General features: G+C 37.3%; 1 protein-coding gene across 3 annotated transcripts in view; it reads left to right on the forward strand.

The window, feature by feature from the left end:
- Window positions 1-20,430, forward strand: part of PLXDC2 (plexin domain containing 2) — a 350,950-nt gene that overhangs the window by 207,209 nt on the left and 123,311 nt on the right. The gene's annotated exons all lie outside the window — the stretch shown is intronic.

The following is a 20,430-nucleotide window of genomic DNA, read 5'->3' on the forward strand; positions in this document are numbered from 1 at the left end:
CATTTGGGCTGCTTCCATGTTTTTCCAATTGTAAATAAAGCAGCAATAAACATGGGGGTACAGGTATCTTTTTCAATCAGTGCTTTTGTGTCTTTTGGGTAGATACCTAGGAGTGGGATTGCTGGGTCGTAGGGAAACTCCATGATAAACATGGATTTTAATTCATTTAATTTTATTTTTCCCTAACAAACTATAGAGCTTAACTTAGAGACTTGTAATATTTCAGAATCGCATTTATCATTCTTTATAGTATATCCCAGAAGTAAGAAATATTTAATCCTTGAGTACTATTAGCAGAGATTAAGCAGTATGTTAAAAATATCTATATGCCTACAGTAAGGGGGTAGAAGAAGTACAAGAATGAGAAAAAAAAATCAAAATGGAAGAAATAGAGATGGACAAAAGTAGAAATGGAAGTATAAAGTTAAAAGAAATCCAGAGGGGTTATAAGACCATTCAGAGGAACCCATGTTGAAGGCAACAGGGACATTTACTGGGTCTTATCATTGGTTTGCCAGGTGATATGGAAACCAGGTTACTCACTCTTGCTATATTCTAATAAAAGTCTTCAAAGAGCATATTCAGGAATCAGAGGAAATTTTTTAGCTGGAAATATTAATGAGCAAATAAAAAGTCTCAACATCTACACTAACAATGCTAAATAAGCCTTCCCATTCCATGGGAGTGAAGAGACTAGTAGACTAACACAAGGTGAAGCAGAATGAGGGGAATTCCTTAGAAAATGATGAAATATGGGTTTCTCAGATTTTTTTCAACATTTTGAAAAAAATGTTGAATTTTCAAACATTTACAATTCCTTAAGACTTTAGAGGAAAATTATATTGATTACTACATTTCTTAAAGAATGTCACAAATTTTATAGTTGTGTAGGGAAGGTAGAGAAAAGGAATATCTTGTAGGGAAGAATATATTGAACAAATATATAAAAGACAAAATGGATGAAGTTTTTTGGGACAGTCATTAAGTCAGAATGAAATTGGGATATTTTTACAAAAAAAAATGAGGCATGGTAGGTTGAGAAAAATAGGCCGGGACAATGTTATATAATGCCTCAAAGTGAATTTGCATCCTTAGTCCATAATGATGTAAGTAATAAACTTTAAGAAGATAGACATATTTGTGTAGTGCTTTAACGTTTACAAAGTTATATGGAGTTAATTTATATAGTTAGAACAGTATTGAAATACTTACCATGAGAAATATTTAGTTCCTTGGTGATTCTGTAGCTTTAAACCAACAAAAAGAAATGAGGTTATTAGAAAAAAAGTACTAACTCAAGCAGAAGAGTGGATTTTAGGGAAAATCACTGGCTTCAGTTCTGAAACTTACACTTCATGTAAGAAAAGGACTCTACATTGAATAAATTCACATGAGAACTATTTCTTTTGAGTTCATTGTCTATTTCTGTGCTAGAATAATGCCAGTCATTACTGTGTTGAAGGACTGAAGGAAAAGTAAAAAAAGTAAAATTGAAAGATTGCCTCTATAAGTCATGAATTATATTGCATGCCTCACCTCTTTAAACATGGTTAAGCACAAGCATGGTTTCTTACAATATAGACAATAGGCCTGCTTTCTGACATTTAAGTTGTCAGTGTTTTGTTGAGTTTTAAAAATTAAATTGTTAATCACATTTGTTCAGTATGTACCCATAGTGGTAAAAATATCAATAACTTTACATCATTAATTTTTCAAATTATTTTATCTTAAAATTGATGTCAGTGATTCAGCCAAAATGAAGCAAGATTTTTCTTTAAGCTGAGTTGGTAGGAAAAAAACCAAACAGATGGTCATATCATCTTTACTGCTTCAAAGTACCAGTTTCCTTAGAAAAGATCCTCAAAATAAGTGAAATAATTCATTGTCTCCAAGGATCTCTATTTTCCTTAGAGAAAGCCCTAATGGAAAGAAAGCTTTTTCCTGCTTAAGATGTGCTGCATGAAACTTGCATATACATATATACATATGTACATATGTGCAGGTATATTATATATGTATGTGCACTTCTACATATGTAATAGTCAAGATAATTTAGACACTGATCTAGACTTCTTCAACATGAAACCAGGATCTCCTGTAAAAGTTTTCAACTAAATAAAGAGCTTCTTTTCACTTTGTTTGTTTATTTATTCTCTCAGCATTAGTTAAGGCCCTATTATGGAAAGGGTCATCAGAGGATAGTTCACCATAGAAAAGAATTAACTGCTGCCAGTCAGCAGCTTAGCCTCTAACAAGAGAGAGGCAGTCACCAAAGCTATCAGAGAAGGTTGACTGAAAGAGCTGAAAGAACAGAAGTTTGTATGAAAAATAGATCATTCTTGTTAGGCCAATCAAGAACAGATTTGTGAGAAGGGAAAGCAACATTGACAACTAACATCTGACAGCAGCCTTAAATGGAGACGAAATAGAAGCAGACTGAAAAGATGCGGAGAGGGACAGGATATTCCCAACATGCTGAGCTCAGTATCAGAATCGGGTGTGCTGGGGCAGCTTTGGACGGCTCTCAGGGAATCTGTTCATCTTGAATGGAGAGCTGGAGCGAGGGTCTAGTGACAGGGAAATGCAGAGGCAATGTGAAATACTCTGAACATGCCACATTTGGACAATAGCCTCCAACCTTGGGCTTTGGGGCCTAAATTAAGGTGGATTCAGTAGAGTAGCGAAGAAACCAGTGCAAGCCACATTGGATTTGTTTAATCATTGTGGTTGCAGCGGTTTCCAAATAATCCATTAGCATTCAGTGAATAATGCTCAGCACAGCTTACAAGAGGATTTTGAACCTATAAATTTTGATGGATCACTTCGATGATTGACTAGGTGTTATAAGCAAATAGATCTACGTGACATACACTTATCACCTCACAAATCTTTAAAAACTTATTCTTGATGAAAGACTTGGAAGAAAAATAGAAACTGCAAGTTAGGTTAAATAAAGATAAGTTTAGATCTTTCCAAATAGACCCAGGAATGGGATTTTTAAATAGGTTCACTTAGGTTTCTACAAAACTGAAATGAATAGAGATATTCTATTAAGTGCCAATTTTCTTTGTGTGTACAAATTCCTTTTGAACTTGTTTCTACATTGGATTTGAGAAAAGGGAAGTGAAATGTTAAAGTGAATATTGTGATCCATCATCTCCTTTATCCTTACCTCAGTGTTGTTTTATTTCATATGCCTCCTAAAATATTTCTCTCTTATTTAATGCTAAAATGAAGTTAACGATAATATTTTTGTATTATTACTAGGTTTAAAACCATTTCAAAGCAGAAAGTGGTTTAAAATACACATATAATTTACTATGAACCATATTTGTATAAAGACACATATCTGTACAAATGTAGGTTAGAAATATACTTAAGTTCTAATTAAAAACTAAATAGTCATTTATTTATAAACTACAAAATGAATCTTTGCTTATTAAACATTTTAATTTCCTAAAACTTCAATCATCCATACAAATAATGCACAAAATGAATTGGAAATAGCATCTTATTTTCTGGTTCACTGGTAGCAGAAACTGGAAGCATTCATTTACCTATATACTTTAAAAAGCACTTTAAATAAAAATGTTTGAGGCATTAAAAAAGTAGACCTGTGTACATTTCATAAAAAAATATTTCCATTAATGTCACCACTAAGTGCATTGTTTACATATCACGGTGACTTTTATTTTCCTCCAATTTTTACTTAGCTGATAAAGTGACCTTTTAAATAAATGTTCAAAAAACACACGTAAGTTTAAAGATTGCTCTTTCAAACACTGCGGGCATCTCTGTGACATTCTTTTCACAAGTCTAACATTGATACATATAACTGATGAGAGGTAGTGGTGGCAGGGACAGGAGTGCTGTTTATATAATAGGAAAGATAAGAGTTGCGGGATCTGGTTAATTCTGGCAGGAAAATTTAAGTATGTAGACAGGTGCTGCTTCATCATAAAAGTAGTACATTGCATCATATCTACTTGTGTGCATGAGAACAAGAGTCCAGATGACAGGACTTAGAAGGACACCGGCAATGCTCATTTGGACAGCACGAAGGATTTATCCTCCCTTCCTCTCTGCACCAATTTCAAGTTGGAGATTTTAGAAGAAAACTTTCAGAATTTTATTTTATTAAAAAAAATCTTTTTATTGAGATAACATTGTTTTACAACACTGTATATGACGAGTGGTAGATGATCATACTCCGTCAGATGTATGTTTCCACAGCAACTCAGCGGGCACCCACAGCCCTCCTGTGCTCCGTCGGCCCCCTCTAGTCTTTGATCTCTACCTTACCTTTCCCAAAGTTCTCAGTTCCACAGTCAAATGTCCTGGGGTTTGTTATTGGTTTGGTTTTGTCTGGCCCTTTGTTTTGAATCTTTATATTCCACACATTAGCAAAACCAGCTGTTACTTGTCTTTTTCCTTCTAACTGATTTCACTTGGCATTATTCCCGCCCGGTTCAACCATGTTGCCACACATGCAGAAAGTTTATCTTTTAGATCTATTTTATTTACTTTATTTGCAGCATTATAGTTCACAAAATATAAGATGTCACTTAAGTGATGTATGTTTAATAACTGAAAAATAACTACATAAAATAGAATCAAACAGAGAAAAGCAAAATGTAAATATGTCCTTTCTATCCTGCCTGCTAGTTCACTAGTTCTCCCCAAGCAAGAAAAAATGGTACTTTCTGAGCTATGCTTTCTTAAATGCAGGTTTACAACTGAATTTCTACATACATAATTATCTTTGAAATGATTTAAAAGAAATATATGTATGTTTCAAAGTACATAGAAAAATATCAGAACAGATACACAGATCTTCCTTAGTTACATGTATACAATTAATGCTATACTCCTCAAAGTTAAATAATGTTACACTGTAATAAGACTTTAATTAAAAAATGAACTAAAAGGAGAAAATGACTTGCAGGTTTCTGGTATTTGTGTCATTAAAACCATGGTTCACCAACCTAGAGCAAGGAAAGCAAAGAAGGAAGTTGTGAGACTCCAGTCACCTCCAAGCCAGAATACTCAGTAGTGGTTAAAAATCTCAAAATCAAGAGAGAAGAGAGATCAACCAAAATATAAAATTCAGTATTTCATTAATTAAATTTGTATGTGATATTTTGTCTTTGAATTTGGAGATAGACTTTTCTTACATATACTTGTTGCTTCCAGTGCTAACATTTTTATCAGTATCATTTCCAATTTTTAATACATTACAGAAAACCTATAGGTATCATAGTGTGAAAACAACAAATTATATACTTCAAGTAGTATATCATTGAAGTTGAAATAATATTAAAAAATAATAGATTTAAATATTTGTTAGTTAATTCTGCTGGGGTTATGATAGGTTTAGATCACTTTGTTGGCAAAACTAGCCTGAGGACTGCTGAGGTATTTTCATTTAATCTCCTTGATTTATTCTTCAAATTGCAGTTTTCAGCTCAAGGCAACAGTGATAGAAAAGAAACGTTTTAATTAGTTGATTGTTTCCATTTTATACGTGTATAAACTATCTCTGAAATGATTTTCAAGAAACATATATACATATACATATATATATATATATATATATATATATATATAAGATTGATTGATTGATTGATTTATACAGAACTGGGTGAGAGGATTTACCAGAGACAGAGTGGGGAGCAGAACAGGCCGACTGAGGAAATACACTGCTGAGGGGAGCAGCGGCCCGTCAGGAGAGGTCTGCCATGCTATGTGGTCACCTCCGGGGCAAGCGGGAATCAAACTCATGCGGAAACGGCTTTAGATTCTCAGTGCTGTGCTTTAACCCGCTGCGCCACCAGGGAGGGCCAAAACATATATATTTTAAGTTCATAGAAAAACGTCTGAAAAGATATACAAATGTCCTTGATTACAGGAGGTTATGGCCCTGTAAGCACATTGTTTGAAAAGATTGTAAGCCAAATATAATACGATATGGTCAGATATCATAGTGTATAATGTACTAAGCTACTACTAGTTACTGGTCTACCTAGGTAGTAGTATAGAACACTTACAGTAACTTGACAACAGTTGGGCAAAGCCATCTAACACCAAACCTATTTTCTAATGAAGTTTTGAATATCTAGTGTAATTGATTGGATACTATACTGAAACTGAAAAAGAGTCTTCAGGGGCCTTCCTCGGTGGCACAGTGGGTTAAAGAACAGCACTATGAAGCAATCCACAGCCACTGCAGCACAAGTTCAATTCCCAGCCAGGTAGGTGACTCACATGGCATGACAGACCTCTTCTGTCCCGCCTTCTGCTCCCCTCAGCAGTGTAATTCAATCTCCCTGTTCTGCTCCCTACTTTGTCTCTGGTGAACCCTCTCACCCCAGCACCTCTAGTTTGTACCTCAGTTCTTGTATGTATAAATAAAAATCTTAAAACAAAAAAAGAAAAGAAATAGAAAAACAGTCTGCGTGGTGTCATTTGTTTACTTCATGACAACGTGACTGACAGGAGCTGTGCTCACGATGGCAGCCCAGCATCGTGAGTATCTCACCACATCATCACCAGCCCAGGGAAGATTAAAATTCAGAATTTGAAGTATAATGTCTAATGAATATGTATCACTTTCACAGAATTATAAAGTCACAAAATCATAAGATGAACCATCTGTGTCAAAGACCATCTGTGCAAGACACTATTAACAGTGATTACCTTTAACAAGAGGCATTGGTGGGAGGCTGGAGGGCAAGAATAAGAAGGGTTCATAATTTTCACATACATTTTGCATTTCAAGTTATTATATATTCATGTGTTACCCTCCCAAACATCCTTAATATTTAAAATTCCAATTGGTAAGATAGGAATTGATAGAAAACAAGTTCCTAAAATGTGTGTATTTCCTGTCATTTAATATAACCTCATAGCATATATTTATCAAAAACTAAAATTTTATGCATACAAGGTATAAAGCTTTTTCACTAAAAATATTTTTCATCTAAAAATATTTCTCTAATGCTTTAGAGTTTCCTTTATCTGGTGTCAGGGTTTCAGGTAGTGAAAACTGCTCACAAAATTGCTGTCTTTAGTAAGACTATTTTCATAAACCACTCATTGAAAGGCTTATCAATGCCATTCCCCCCAAAAAATAAAAAACACAACTCTAGTTTAATTTGTCTAAGATTACTGAAGATAAGCCTCTATGAATATCAAATTACTGAATGTAATAGTGAAAGAAAGGCAGAAAAGCAATCTGGATAATCTTTGGTTTACATGAGCAGTCATATTAAGGACAGTAGATATCCCCATATAATCAACCCGACTTTTTATGTTAGTGACAATAATTTAGTTAAAAATATAATCATTAGAAACTGTAATGTTTAAGGAGAAATAGAAAAGTATAAATATGTGCCTGTTGTAAATATTGCAGATTTGGTATCAGGCTTGCCCAGTAGAGGGGTAAGGAAGGGAAAGAACTGAAAGTCAGTGGGGCCAGAGTTACTGGAGCTTCTCTTGTGAGGCTTTGGACACGGGTAATTCAATACTGTCGTGGGCTGAGAGGGTCCCTTCCAGATGTCACTTCACGACATCCAGAGTGGATGTATTTGGAGCAGGGACCTTTTCGGGAGGAATTAAATGAGGCCATAAGGAAGGGGCTCTCCTTTCATGGAGATTCCAGAGCACTTGCACTTTTCACGTCCACACTAGAGGAAAAGCCAAGTGAGAACTTAGTGAGAAGGTGGCAAGTCAGGAAGGGGCCTTCAATAGAAAGTAGACACTCTGTAACCTTCATCTTGTCCAACCTCGAGAAGAGTAGGAGAAGAAATTGTTTTTGTTTAAATCATCCAGTCTATGGGATTCTATTGTAGCATCCTACAATAGACAGACATCTAAGGGCTGGTGACTTTGGATATTACACTAGGCAATTGTCAAGCTCCAGAAGTATGGGTGTCCTGGATGAAGCTGATCCTGAATTTCTGGCAGCGTCCTGATTCTAAGTAACCTGTATTTTAGCAGAGCTAAAAGGAGCAAAACTTGGCTGGGTTTTAGAACTGGCTACCGCAGTGTGTTAGGATGAGAAGAAACAGTAATACTTCATGAAGCCAAGGCAGAGTTCACCCTGAGTGATGGAGAGGTGATAGGTTGCCTCATCCAATGTTCCTCCTATAGCTTTGCTCTGCAGTTTGGCTCCATAAGCACCAGGTTTTCTCCTGTTCGGTGGGGGTGGGAGAAGCTGCGATACAAGTCAGTTGTAAGAATCTTAGGTCCTCGGCCTGAGCTACAGTGTATGTGTTGCTTAGCAGGTGGCTGTAGCTGAGCTGATGGAATGTCAGAATGAACAACATACTTTATTTCAGAATTACCTGGAGTGCTTCTTAAAAGTAGGATGTGCGGGCCCTAGCACAGACCTGCTTAGCTTTGGGATTTCTATACAGAAGCAGCAAAGGGTCAGCAGCCTACTAAGATGAGGATAGAGGAAGGATGAGCATCATGACTGGCCTTTATATAGTGACTGCAGGGCCTCCCTGGTGGCACACAGGGTTAAAGTGCAACTCTACAAAGCTGGCCACAGCTGAGCTGTATCCGTGCAAGTGTGATCCCCAGCCAGGGAGGTGACCACATGGCGCAGCAGACCTCTCCTGACCTGCCCACTGCTCCCCTCAGCAGTGTGCTTCATCAGTCGGCCTGTTCTGCTCCCCACCCTGTCTCTGGTGAATCCTCTCACTGTCCCTGCACCTCTGGCCTGTGCCCCAGATCCATATGCACAAATAAATAAATAATAAACATATCATGCACACTGTTTTACCTAGAATCTATTTCATTTTGATTTAAATGGGAGTGTTTTCTAATACTTCACATTTCAAAATGCTTTTAAGATATGTACTCTCAATTATTTTTATAGTATTTGGGAAGATCTGGGAGAACTGATCTCGATAGTGGAGACTAAATTCCCATCTCATCCTCCTCTAGACCCCATCACCGGCTGCTCAGTTAGACTTTGTGGTAGCCCAACCCAGGAATCTGATTTTTCTGCCTCTTCCTAGGTGATTCCCATATTGTGCTTGTTAAGGGGACAAAACACATTTTAAGAAAAACAGCATCTCTATGTGACATCTGGTTAGTGGAGACTAGTAAAAATGAACTTATAAAAATCTTCCACTTACACCATTGAGAAAGCAATTAGAAGCTTTCGGTATAAATGCAGCTACAGTTTCTTTAAACTATAAAAAAAAAAACAAAAACAAAACAAAGCAAAACCACTTCTAGGTCCCTAGATAGTGGACCTAATTACTTTCTGGTAATAGTTTGCTTGACGGGTCAAGATTTGGCCCACTGAACACAGAATTGTTCCCACAAAACTCAATGTCACTGCTGTCTTGTGTCTGACTTTGAGTTTCTTATTGTTTTCACTTTGTGCTCTGGCAGTATTTTAAAGATAGTGCTTGATGTGTTTCATTAACTCTCCCCCAAATCCAGGCCCTATACTACAATCTGGCTTGTCCTCTATCACATACTTTTTGGTTTAGTTGTTTTCATTAGGAAATAAGGAAGTTCTGCATCTTCTCATCTGTATTTCCCCAATGCAAAGCTTGGGTTGATAAGCTCCTCTCAGCTTAGCACAAATGCGGTATTGTGGGCGACCTCTTCCAATGACCTTTCTAGTCCTATGCTGTGTGGATGAGACCTCAGCAAGGGCATAAGGGGGACTTTATTTTCTCCTTTCCAGAACAGGATCCGTGGGGCAGGATCTACCACAATCACCTCATTCCAATAGTCCATTCTTGAAATGAATAACATTTGTAGTATCTCCTTGAAAAATGGAGTCTGCAGACCTTAGATGCAGTTAACCCCTGAGATGTAATGTAAACACCATTTGGAATAACTGTTGTGTGATTTAGCCTTGGCTTATGTTAAAAGCAGTGTCTTTTCTAAGATTAACGTCTATATGAGAGTCTTTTATATTACAAATAGAAGGCAAGAGGCCATAGAAAACATTTCTTCTCCATTGTAGTTTTTCTTCTAAATAATAAATGCATAACTAAGAGGAGCTTCCATGAGCCTCCAGTTTCCAAAAGGCACAATTAAAGAATAAAAATATCCAAAATAGCATTATGAAAATCTGGATTTTCTGACATATCGGTCTATTTGGGGATGTTAGTTTAGATGTGTCCGTACATCCATTTCTGTCTGAGTCAAATGTGCATCTCTCAGCCCACTAGGCCAGCACAGACCCTAGCATTGCCATCTGGGCACTACATACTAATTTTATAGATTTTTCCCTCAACTCCTAGGCTTTGACTTGAAGAAAAGGTCTTCATGTATGCTTGAAGATATGGAGAATATATCTGTAACTCAGAAATTATTTAAGATGATTTTTACACATTGAACAGTTAGCATAAAAATACTTGGCCTGCTGAATATGAATTTATTTATTTATTTTAATTTGCCAAGTTGTCTGCTAATGTCGTAAAGGACACTTCAACATGTTCTTCCATTTACCTTCCTCAGAGAGTGGTAGCTTAAGCCAGTAAGTATTGATGTTGTCCAGTGAAATATTTGTTTGTTGAGCTACATATGAAAAATCCTGAGTGATCTTCTATCCACTGGGGCCTTCTAACCTTAAGTGATTATTCTTCTTTGAATGGATGCAGCTTAAGTATTTAGATCTTGACATTTTAGCAGTTGGATACTCTGTTCCTGATAAAGAGCCACTTGGTAGCAATGAAAAAGTAATTTCTTAACTAATAAAGGAGATAATTTAAAACCAGGGGCAATATATTTGTGGTTTGGTTTAGAAACAAAGTAAGTCGGCTGCATTTAGAGGCAGTATTTCGATTAGCAGATTGAGGTTTCAGGGTCCCATGTTTATTTCATTACAGTATTTTTATTAATGATTTCCCTGCTACTTCTGGCCTGTCCTTGAACTTTCCCAGTGTTTTAATCAAGGGTATGTTGACTGTGGCCTCTGGTCACATTACCTCTCTCATGCCTTAACTTGAATGCTAATGAAGTACATTGTAGTCTGTACTCAATGAAAGAGATGGAATAAATTCCCATATTACAGGCTCTGTAAATCACAACTCCTTTTTTTTTTTTGTTAAAATTAAAATTATCTAAACAGAAGTGGGTCAAAGAGTAAAAATTTGAATACTTTATAGCACTTGGGACCCAGGCGCTTGGAGGTGTTTCAAATCTGCTTCAACTTTGTTTTTGATAAGTGGTCCCTGAGTGTAGATTAAGGATTTCTCCTAATGCTGCACTTTCTCTGCCAGTGCTGGCTTTACATAGCTGAAATGAAGGAGCTAAATGTCTCCAATATGTACTAAATTAATGTTTAGTGAAAATCCCAAGGCAAATGAGAATTTATAACCATGCATATAGGCAGAGAGCAGAATTATAAGTGAATGAGATAATTTTTTCTGTATTGAAAAGAAGGCTCAACATTGTAGTCTTGAGTACTATACTCTGCTATGTACAAGGAACAATGCTGGACACCATTGATGAAACAAACCAAAAGTTATGGTCTCTGTCGCCAGGAGAGGTGGAAGACATACACTATGCCTGTATGAGCAAGCTGTAGCATACCCTTGGCAGAACGATCACTTTTACCATCGGCTAGATAGTAGGACATATTATTAAGCCACAAATTGTAAGATATATGATCTCAGTTCAAACCATGCCTCTGAACTGAGTTATGTGCCTCCTTTTTCTCAATTTTTGTTATCTGTGAATTGCATATTTTCACCAGTATCTAGTATATAAATTATTGTGAGGATAAATATTTCAATACAAATGTAGTTCATAGAAAAATCCTTGGAAAATGCTAATTAGTAATAAAGGCTAGCTACTGTTCATATTTTCTAAGGAATATGGCTATTCCACCATTTAGGAATATTGCTACAGCAAATACTTCCACCTCCCCAGATTGTATTTGACATTTCAAGAGAATATCGGTGCTTGAATGCTGGGGCACAGGCTTGGCTTACAACTAGCTGCAAAACTCAACTTAATATGTACTTGCCACAGTAAGTAATTCAATAGGTGCTTTGGCAAAACCATATATAGTATATATCATGGATCTTCAGAACCATGAATAGTCAAATAGGAAATGCCAAATTCATTAATTTCAAAGCTCTGTTGTTAAATTCACACATGCACACATCATACAATATAAAGATATCACCAGATGCTTTAGAAGCCCAGATTTAAATTAAACAGGATTCATTTCTACTGTATATATCTTGGGTGCATGCATGTTGGAAGCAGCATTTAAAGTGAATATTGACGTGCGAGTTAGATTTTGGTAGTGTGAGAAGTTGGAGGATTGTAGGCAGAGGAAATGAAAGTACAAGCAAATTGTTAATAACACATTAGAGATTGGTGAGTGGTTCGGTGATTTGCACAAGATAGATGGAAAGCAGTGTTCTGGTGAACACAGCAAAAGCAGTAAGAACTGAATTGAACCAAGACAGAAGACCAAAGATACAGGACTTCTAAAATGCTAGTATATTGGGCAAAACTCTTACATGGTAGTTGAGTGTGAAAGAGAGACTGTAAGAGAGTCATTGATAAATGATATAAGCAGGATAAATAGAGCCTTCACGCATCTAGCTGTGGTCCCAACTTTAGTTTCACATCACGGCCATCTTAACTTGATAAAAAAAAAAAAAGTAAGTGGTATAACCGTTGTTTCTCAAGACATGTTTGCAGTTAAATAAAATGGAGAAAACATAAAATGGAGAAACGTATAGTTCCCTTGATTTAGACACCCTGCAGGACAATAGGGTTCGTGTGGTGCCTTGGGCACAACTGTCAGGGAAGTTCGCTCACCACAAATGGAGCTGCATGTTCACTATTGGATAAAGTACTTAGCTGACCTCAATACTGTGTGTCTGGTGCCCACAGCTGTAAATGGTGATTCACATCTCAGGCTCTGTCACTTTTTTGGAAATCAGAAGAACTAAACAGTAGGCAGGCAAAAGTACCCATGTGCATTCTGTCATGCTGGGTTATTTCCTACCAAAATCAAGTAACAGGAACTATTTTCTACAAAAAAGAAAGGAATTGGAAAACCTGATTTTGTTTGTGGGTTCACTGACGGAATCTGAAATGACCACAGAGGGTTAAAGAACTATAAAATTTAAGCAAGATTTGGCCTTACTGATGAGCAGGATGATGGAATTATATAGAAAGGAAACTGTGGAGGGAGGTGGATTGTGCAGTTCTTCTGTTTCCATGCCTTAGAAGGACTAACACGAATACACTTAAACTTGCTTTGCCATCTGCTTCTGTCCACACTGGTTCATCATCCCTTTTTTGTGCCATGGATTTGTAATATGTAGCTACAATTAATGCCTTAAATTCCTTAACAAGGTGAAAACAAAGGACAGTTCTGAAATTCTGCAGTTTTACCATTCTCTTGTGTATAATATATGTAAATACCCCATAGATATTGTGTATAGGTTGCGCATTGGAAGCAAAATGGCTTTAGTTTAGATTACCACTACTTAGCTATTATTACCAATGTCTCTGGAAACAATTTCCCTTCAAAACACAGCCAAAAAGGTAATGGTTTACCACATGTTACTATTAGATGAAAAAAAAAAAAGTTTTAAGTAGTGTTAAGAATATCATGAGTACCGTATCTCATTTCTATAGTTTCTATTAGGTAGTATTATTTTTCCTATAATATTTGGTCAAATGTCTAGTGAATAAAACTTCATATACATTATCCTGAGGTAATAGGTAATAAATCACTTTGCTACCTGGATTACACTCAGTATAAATAAAGCCCTGTGAAATGGATCATTGGCAAGCCTTCCCCGGCCTGTTTGAAACATCTGCACAAATACGTCCAGCCCAGAACATTCTGAGGACTCAGACACATTTATCTGCTTTAATTTTGAACATTTCTCTGAGACCTCAAGAACCTCAAAGGCAATACTGAATTCAGTACCCCATTCCCCACTAGCACTGTATCCTCCCTCTGGTCCTCCATGAAATGAACTCCCACCAAATGCCTTTTTATAGTCTTAAAGTCTAGTTATCATTCATGACTTCACCTTTCACCTCTAATGACTACCAAGTCTTGAACAGTCACACCATATACTTTTTCTCTAAGCTGGCAACTCTTCTACATGCTGTCTTTGTGTCTTCACCTTTACCTTCCCTCCTGGAAATCTCTATGGTTTCCTGAGTTACTCTCATTCTTCTTCTCATCTTGCCCCTCCAAGCTTTTCTCCATAGAAGAAGATAATAATCTTTTGAAGTGGGACATGTGCTTTCTGTTTCAGCAGGATTTTCATAAAGTGACAGATGTTCATTTTTCAAACTTTATCTTTCATCAGAGCAACCCTCCTGAGCAGAGCTCTAATCATTTTTTTTTTCCTTTACATTTTAAAGGAATGGATTTACTAGCAAAAGGAGAACAAAAAAGAGAGGCACCTGCATAGTTACAAGTGGGCAGTGGTCGCCACTGCAGCCATTCTGAATACCCACAGGTCCCAAAACATGGCCCCTTAGCTCAGTGCCCAAACCAGGCTTTTCCTTGGATTCCTAGCTTGCATGATCTCTGCTGTTCCTTTATATCTCACTTGGCCGTGCTTCACAGAAAGCATTTCTGGTTCCCACGGCTGGGCTAGGCTTTCCTCCACCGAGCCCTCCAGTCCCTGGCTTTGACTCTTGTAGAGTGTGTACTCCTCTGGACTGCAACCCCTGCCTCCATTCCCTCTGCTCACCTCCACGTGCTGTGAGGAACATGGCCATCAACCAGCGCCTAGGCCAGTAGCTGTCATATTAAAGGCTGTTAATAAATCCTTGCTGGACAAATACATGAATGGGTTTTTTAGCTCCTACCATAAACTCAGAAAGATATTTACAATGCAAAACTACCTTTAGTGCCCTAGAGACTTTAATAAATAATTTTCTATGAGAGGTGCCTTATTAGAATGTAAGTCTGTGATATGCATATGCAATGCAATACATGCAATTGAGGGGCAGTGCTTTTACCTTTCAAATTACAGCTTCAGGGCCCTCCCTGGTAGTGTAGCATTAAGGAGCTAAAGCCACTTCGATCCCCACCCCAAGGAGATCTACATGGCACAGCAGACCTCTGCTGACCTGCCCACTGCTCCCCTCAGCAGTGTACTTGGTCAGTGGGCCCAGTCTGTTCCCCACTGTCGCCTCTGCACCTCTGGCCTGTACCCCAGTTATGTATGCACAAATAAATAAATCTTAAAAAAAAATCACAGCTCCAACTGAGCCTATGATAAGATAGTTTAAAATGTGTTTATTTTAAGCTCTATCGAGAAGTACATTTTTCATAAACTGTAAGGCCAGTGAGTTAGTTAATTAATTTAATTCTGTGGACTTAAAAGATGAACATTCCGGGTCCTCCCTGGTGGCGCAGCGGGTTAAAGCACAGCACTAAGAAGCTTAAGCCACTTTCGCATGAGTTCGATCCCCGCCTGCCCCAGAGGAGATCCACATGGCGAGGCAGACCTCTGCTGACCTGCCCACTGCTCCCCTCAGCAGTGTACTTGGTCAGTGGGCCCAGTCTGTTCCCCACTGTCGCCTCTGCACCTCTGGCCTGTACCCCAGTTCTATATGAATAAATAAATAAATCTAAAAAAAAAAAAAAGATGAACATTCCAATTTTTAAAAGTCTGTATTATTTAACAGTGTTTGGTACATAGTAAGTGCTCAGTAAATATTGGTTATGTGACAGTGATTAGAAAGGCAGTAGAAATTTTAAAGGAAGTCAAAAATAGATCTAAAGTATTTAAGTTCTAGACACAGTCTCACTGAAATTATTGACTAGGAGGTTAGGAGGTGAGTGGGCTGGCTTCTTTAAATAAACATTGAATACCTGTGGTCAATTGAATGATGATTACCCAGACATCAGTATCCAGTTCCTCAGAACCAGAAAACGGTACCTTGTAAAGAAATACTTTCCATACAGATGTGATTAATTAAGACCTTGATGAGGAAATTACCCTGAGTGATCAGGGTGGGCTCTAAATGTAATCACCTGTGACTTATAAAAGGAAGGGAGAGGGGCGAGACTAGCGATGTTACCGCAGAGAAGGAACTGGGGAAGTGGTCACTAGTCAAGGAACGCCAGCAGCTCCCGGAAGCCAGAAAAAGTGAGGAACGCTTTCCACCCAGAGTCTCCAGAAGGAGCAGAGCCTTTCTGGTACTTCAGTTTCAGCCAGGGCGCTATGGCATTTCTGTCAATAATTATGCCCTCAGAGTGATTACTTCAAGAAATCCTATGACTGGAAGTGATAGAGGGCTTACAATGAAGATTTTATCTCCTGGTAGCATGGATTCCGTCAGAAGCTGAGAGCCTGTCATGTAATTTGTAAAGGTCAGTTTAATCTTGAGCTTTTCCTTTCCTTCCTTTCTGGCCTCTTTCCTTTCAGGCTAAGAAATGGGTGTTGGTATCTATTGCCTCAAGATATTAGCTTATGTCTGAAGTTTTGTCCTTTAGATATTTCGTTGGATATTCTAGGGGAAGAATTCCTTAATATTAGAAAGTATATAAATGGTATAGCATATACAATATTCCTAGCAGTATTTTTAAATGTTTTTCCACTAATATTAACATGTAATGCATCTTTTACTGTATTATTATGGGGGAATTATTTTCTGGAACTTTCAACAAAAATAGCTGTTAAATAATGATAATTTACAATAAAGCCATTTTGTTTTCAATGTTTCAAAATGCAATATAATTTTGAAAATATTTTCCAAAAGCATATACCATAGGCTTACACCATATTCACATATATCATGCACAAGAAAAAACTGCTAAGATGACAGGATCTCCCTTTCACCTTGTTTTGACCTTGTTAATGAATCACAATTGCTAAATTAACATTTACTGAGTTTCTATTACAAGTAATGGCTACATACTGTGATGAGACCAGAGGGTACCAGCTCCTTGGAAAGATGCTGTCCCATGAAATTATGTCATTCACGAATGTATTTGTATAATTTAAAATTTTCTAGTAATCACATAAGAAGTGAAATTAAAATTTTCTAGTAGTCACATAAGAAGTGAAATTGACAATGTTAAGGACATGTTTTAATCAAATATATCCAAAATATTGTCACTTCAAAAATAATGAGATTGTTAGTAACATTTTTTTGGTTGCAGTTTTCAAACTCCAACGTGTGTTTTAGGCACAAAGCTTCCCTCATTTGGGACTAGGTGTGCTAGTCTCAAAAGTCACATCGTGGTGTACCCTGCCCTACCAGAGCATGCAGGTAGAGAGGCTTGCAGTTTATTAGCGGCAATAGTTTCAGGGAGATCCATGAAATATTTGCAGAGTGGACATGGAAACACTGTTATGGAAAACTGACTCAAAGAGCAGTCATCCAAAAACCTTTTTTAAAGTTGAATATCTGTGAATACCCAAAATATGTACAATAGCATATCAGGAAACTAGAGGGAGAAAGAGTGGGTGTAAATGTGTATCTTCTAGATATCAAATAATTTGGTGTTTCCTAGAGTATTCAGCACACTGGGCGAGGGTAGAGAGGAGAGGAGGCAGTGGCAAAGGTTTGAGTAGAAGTCAAGTTGAAAGTAGAATTTCTAAACTATCCCTCTATGTTCTACTAAATAGTGTGGACATTGTTTGACACAATATCCAGGGTCAGGGGATTGCTTTAGACAGAGCAGTTATGAAAGTGGGTTCGTGATGTGGATGGGAACTTCTAAAGCAAGTATAGAGTGGACTGGCACTCTGGTGTATATTAATGGTTATGTGGTTACTACGTGGCCACAGGGAAGGTCATGATTAGATGACTTTTAAAGCAGCTTCCATGGTTAAATCCAAATAAACTTAATTACTCAAATAAATGTAAACTTTTAAGATGCTAATATGAAATTCATAAAGGAGATATGTAGTTATACACAAATTAATGTGGCCACTGAATGTTATTTTTCTGTTTTATGGACGCCCTGCTTGTAGTACCAGTGTTCTCTGATTTACTTGGGAAACACGAAAGCCTTAGTTGTAGTACAGAGACCACACTTTGTGACATTTCAGAAATCTTTCCACACTGCAAGATCTTACCCTAATTAAGAGCTTATGAAAAGTGAGTCTCTTTATATAGATTTCAGCTTACTTAAATGACTTTTGCATGCCTCCCCTACTTTTTTTCCCTCTTATCAAATCTAGGGAAATCAATGTGAAATTATTACCTAATAGATTTTGCATCATTATGCAAGGAATAATTTTTTAGGGGAAATTTGGTTTAGAAAAGAAAACAAAGAAGAAGAGAGGTTAAAGGAGGATGAGACTAGGAGAGAAGGGAGTGTGGGGAAGAGGAGAAAGAAGAGGAGGAGGACGACTCAAGGGAGGAGGAGGACCACTCAAGGGAGGAGGAGGACCACTCAGGGGAGGAGGAGGACTCAGGGGAGGAGGAGGACTCAGGGGAGGAGGAGGAGGAGGAGGAGGACTCAGGGGAGGAGGAGGACTACTCGGGAGGAGGAGGAGGAGGACGATGACAGGATGGGGAGCAGGAGTTAAAAGGAAGAGAAAAGGCAAAAATTACCAGTATCTATACAGAGCAGAAGAGAGCAAATGAAGAAAACTCAAACCAGGGGTTCAAGAAAAGGGAGAACAAAGAGGAGCAGTACTCATATTTTTTAAAAAAGATTTTATTTATTTATGTTTGCAGAACTGGGGTACAGGCCACAGGTGCAGGGGCAGTATCCCCAGAGACAGAGTGGGGAGCAGAACAGGCAGACCGATGAAGTACACTGCTGAGGGGAGAAGAGGGCTGGTCAGGAGAGGTCTGCCATGCCACGGGGGTCACCTCCAGGGCAGGGGATCCATGCTGCAATGGCTGCTACAGCTTCATCTTGCTGTGCTTTAACCTGTTGTGCCACTAGGGAGGGCCCAGTATTCAGACTTTAAGAGCAGGGTTAATTTCAAAAGAGTGGGCCGGTAGAGCCAGGTGGAGCAGAGGGTCAAGTAGACATAATCTTCAAGCTATGAGTACTTCAACTTGCATTCTAGAAGCATTTTTAATGTATAAACCTAAGTCAGTGTTTTGTATGTCTGATTACTAACACTTTAAAAAAAACTCTTGAAATTGCTAATATATGTAAATACATATGTGCTGGGAAAGAAAGTCAGGGAGAATGTGTTAATTGATGGATGTAAAATCATTACAAGTATTGGGCCTCTCCTAAAGGTATGATGTTACTGTTTATTTCACACATGAAGAAAAAAACAAAACAAAATTGACTCCTTTTGAAGACTTATCTGAATGAGATTTTTAGAACAATTTTGCAGGTTTTCATTTACTGGTTTTCAGACCCATCTAGTCATTTATTTCTCTCTAGTAATCTACAGATTGCTTTCTTGTTGTACCTTGAGAATATAGTTCTGATGGGCCCACTGAGAGAGATCAGTGCTTTGAATTGATCCAAAAGCATTTGTCTCCTGTGAATAAGTAATTTATATTTGAGAGCATATTTCACACCACCTCAGTTAAGAGATGTCTCATTTCACCAAGAAATAGGTCATTTGAATCTGGAGACACTGAATGTGCTTAAGGTAATTATGTCTAGCAGGTGGTCTTCACAGCTAGTGCTGGCTTTGATGAAAGAGAGATCATAGTCTGAAAATAGCCCATGTCACGTCGTGTTCTGGAGGGAGAAAAGAGAAAACTTAATGTCTGGCTTTGAAGTGAATACCAGTATTCTGTCATCCATCACTTATTTTCCATGGCAGATTAAACCTACTATTACTATTTTAAGCTTGTTTCTGTAGGAAACTTGAGAGCAGTGTTCTTTTCCCATTTATTCAATGTATTCCATAAATACTTATTCCAATCATACCTCATGGATTTAGTGTGTATCTATTTGTCTTTACTTGTAAAACTTATATTTCTAAACTTAGAGTTATAATTGAAAGGGAAAAAAATATTGAATCTGAAATGAACAGAGTATCAGCCATTTATCCGTGTGATCAGATCTGCTTTTGATAATGCCAGGCAATTTATAATTTCTAGAGAAATCAATAGCAATTGTTTATAAATGCCTATAGCTGTTATAAATATTTGTTCAAATTTGAGACAACAGCTTGCTCAACTTATTGCCTTAAATGGAATTACATGAAGTTAGTTTTGCTTTACAAATTTTCATTTTTTAAATAATATATATTGATTTAAAAGAAATAGTATATTCTAAATTTCACACACACACACACACACACACACACACACATGCTTTTGGTTATATGGTAAAAATAAAATTTTAGTTTCCTACCACTATTAGTTGTGTTTGACTACTATAACAGTGTTAACAATTTTGGTGGCTTATATAAAAAAAAAATATTCTCTCACAGTGCTTAGAGAGTAGGAATCAGAAAATAGTATCACTAGACTGAAGATACTAGTTGAGGAGCCATACTTCATTTTTAGGTTTTA

Source organism: Condylura cristata, unplaced genomic scaffold (assembly GCF_000260355.1).
Source record: "Condylura cristata isolate star-nosed mole 26May11 unplaced genomic scaffold, ConCri1.0 scaffold00030, whole genome shotgun sequence".
Classification (NCBI taxonomy): domain Eukaryota; kingdom Metazoa; phylum Chordata; class Mammalia; order Eulipotyphla; family Talpidae; genus Condylura; species Condylura cristata.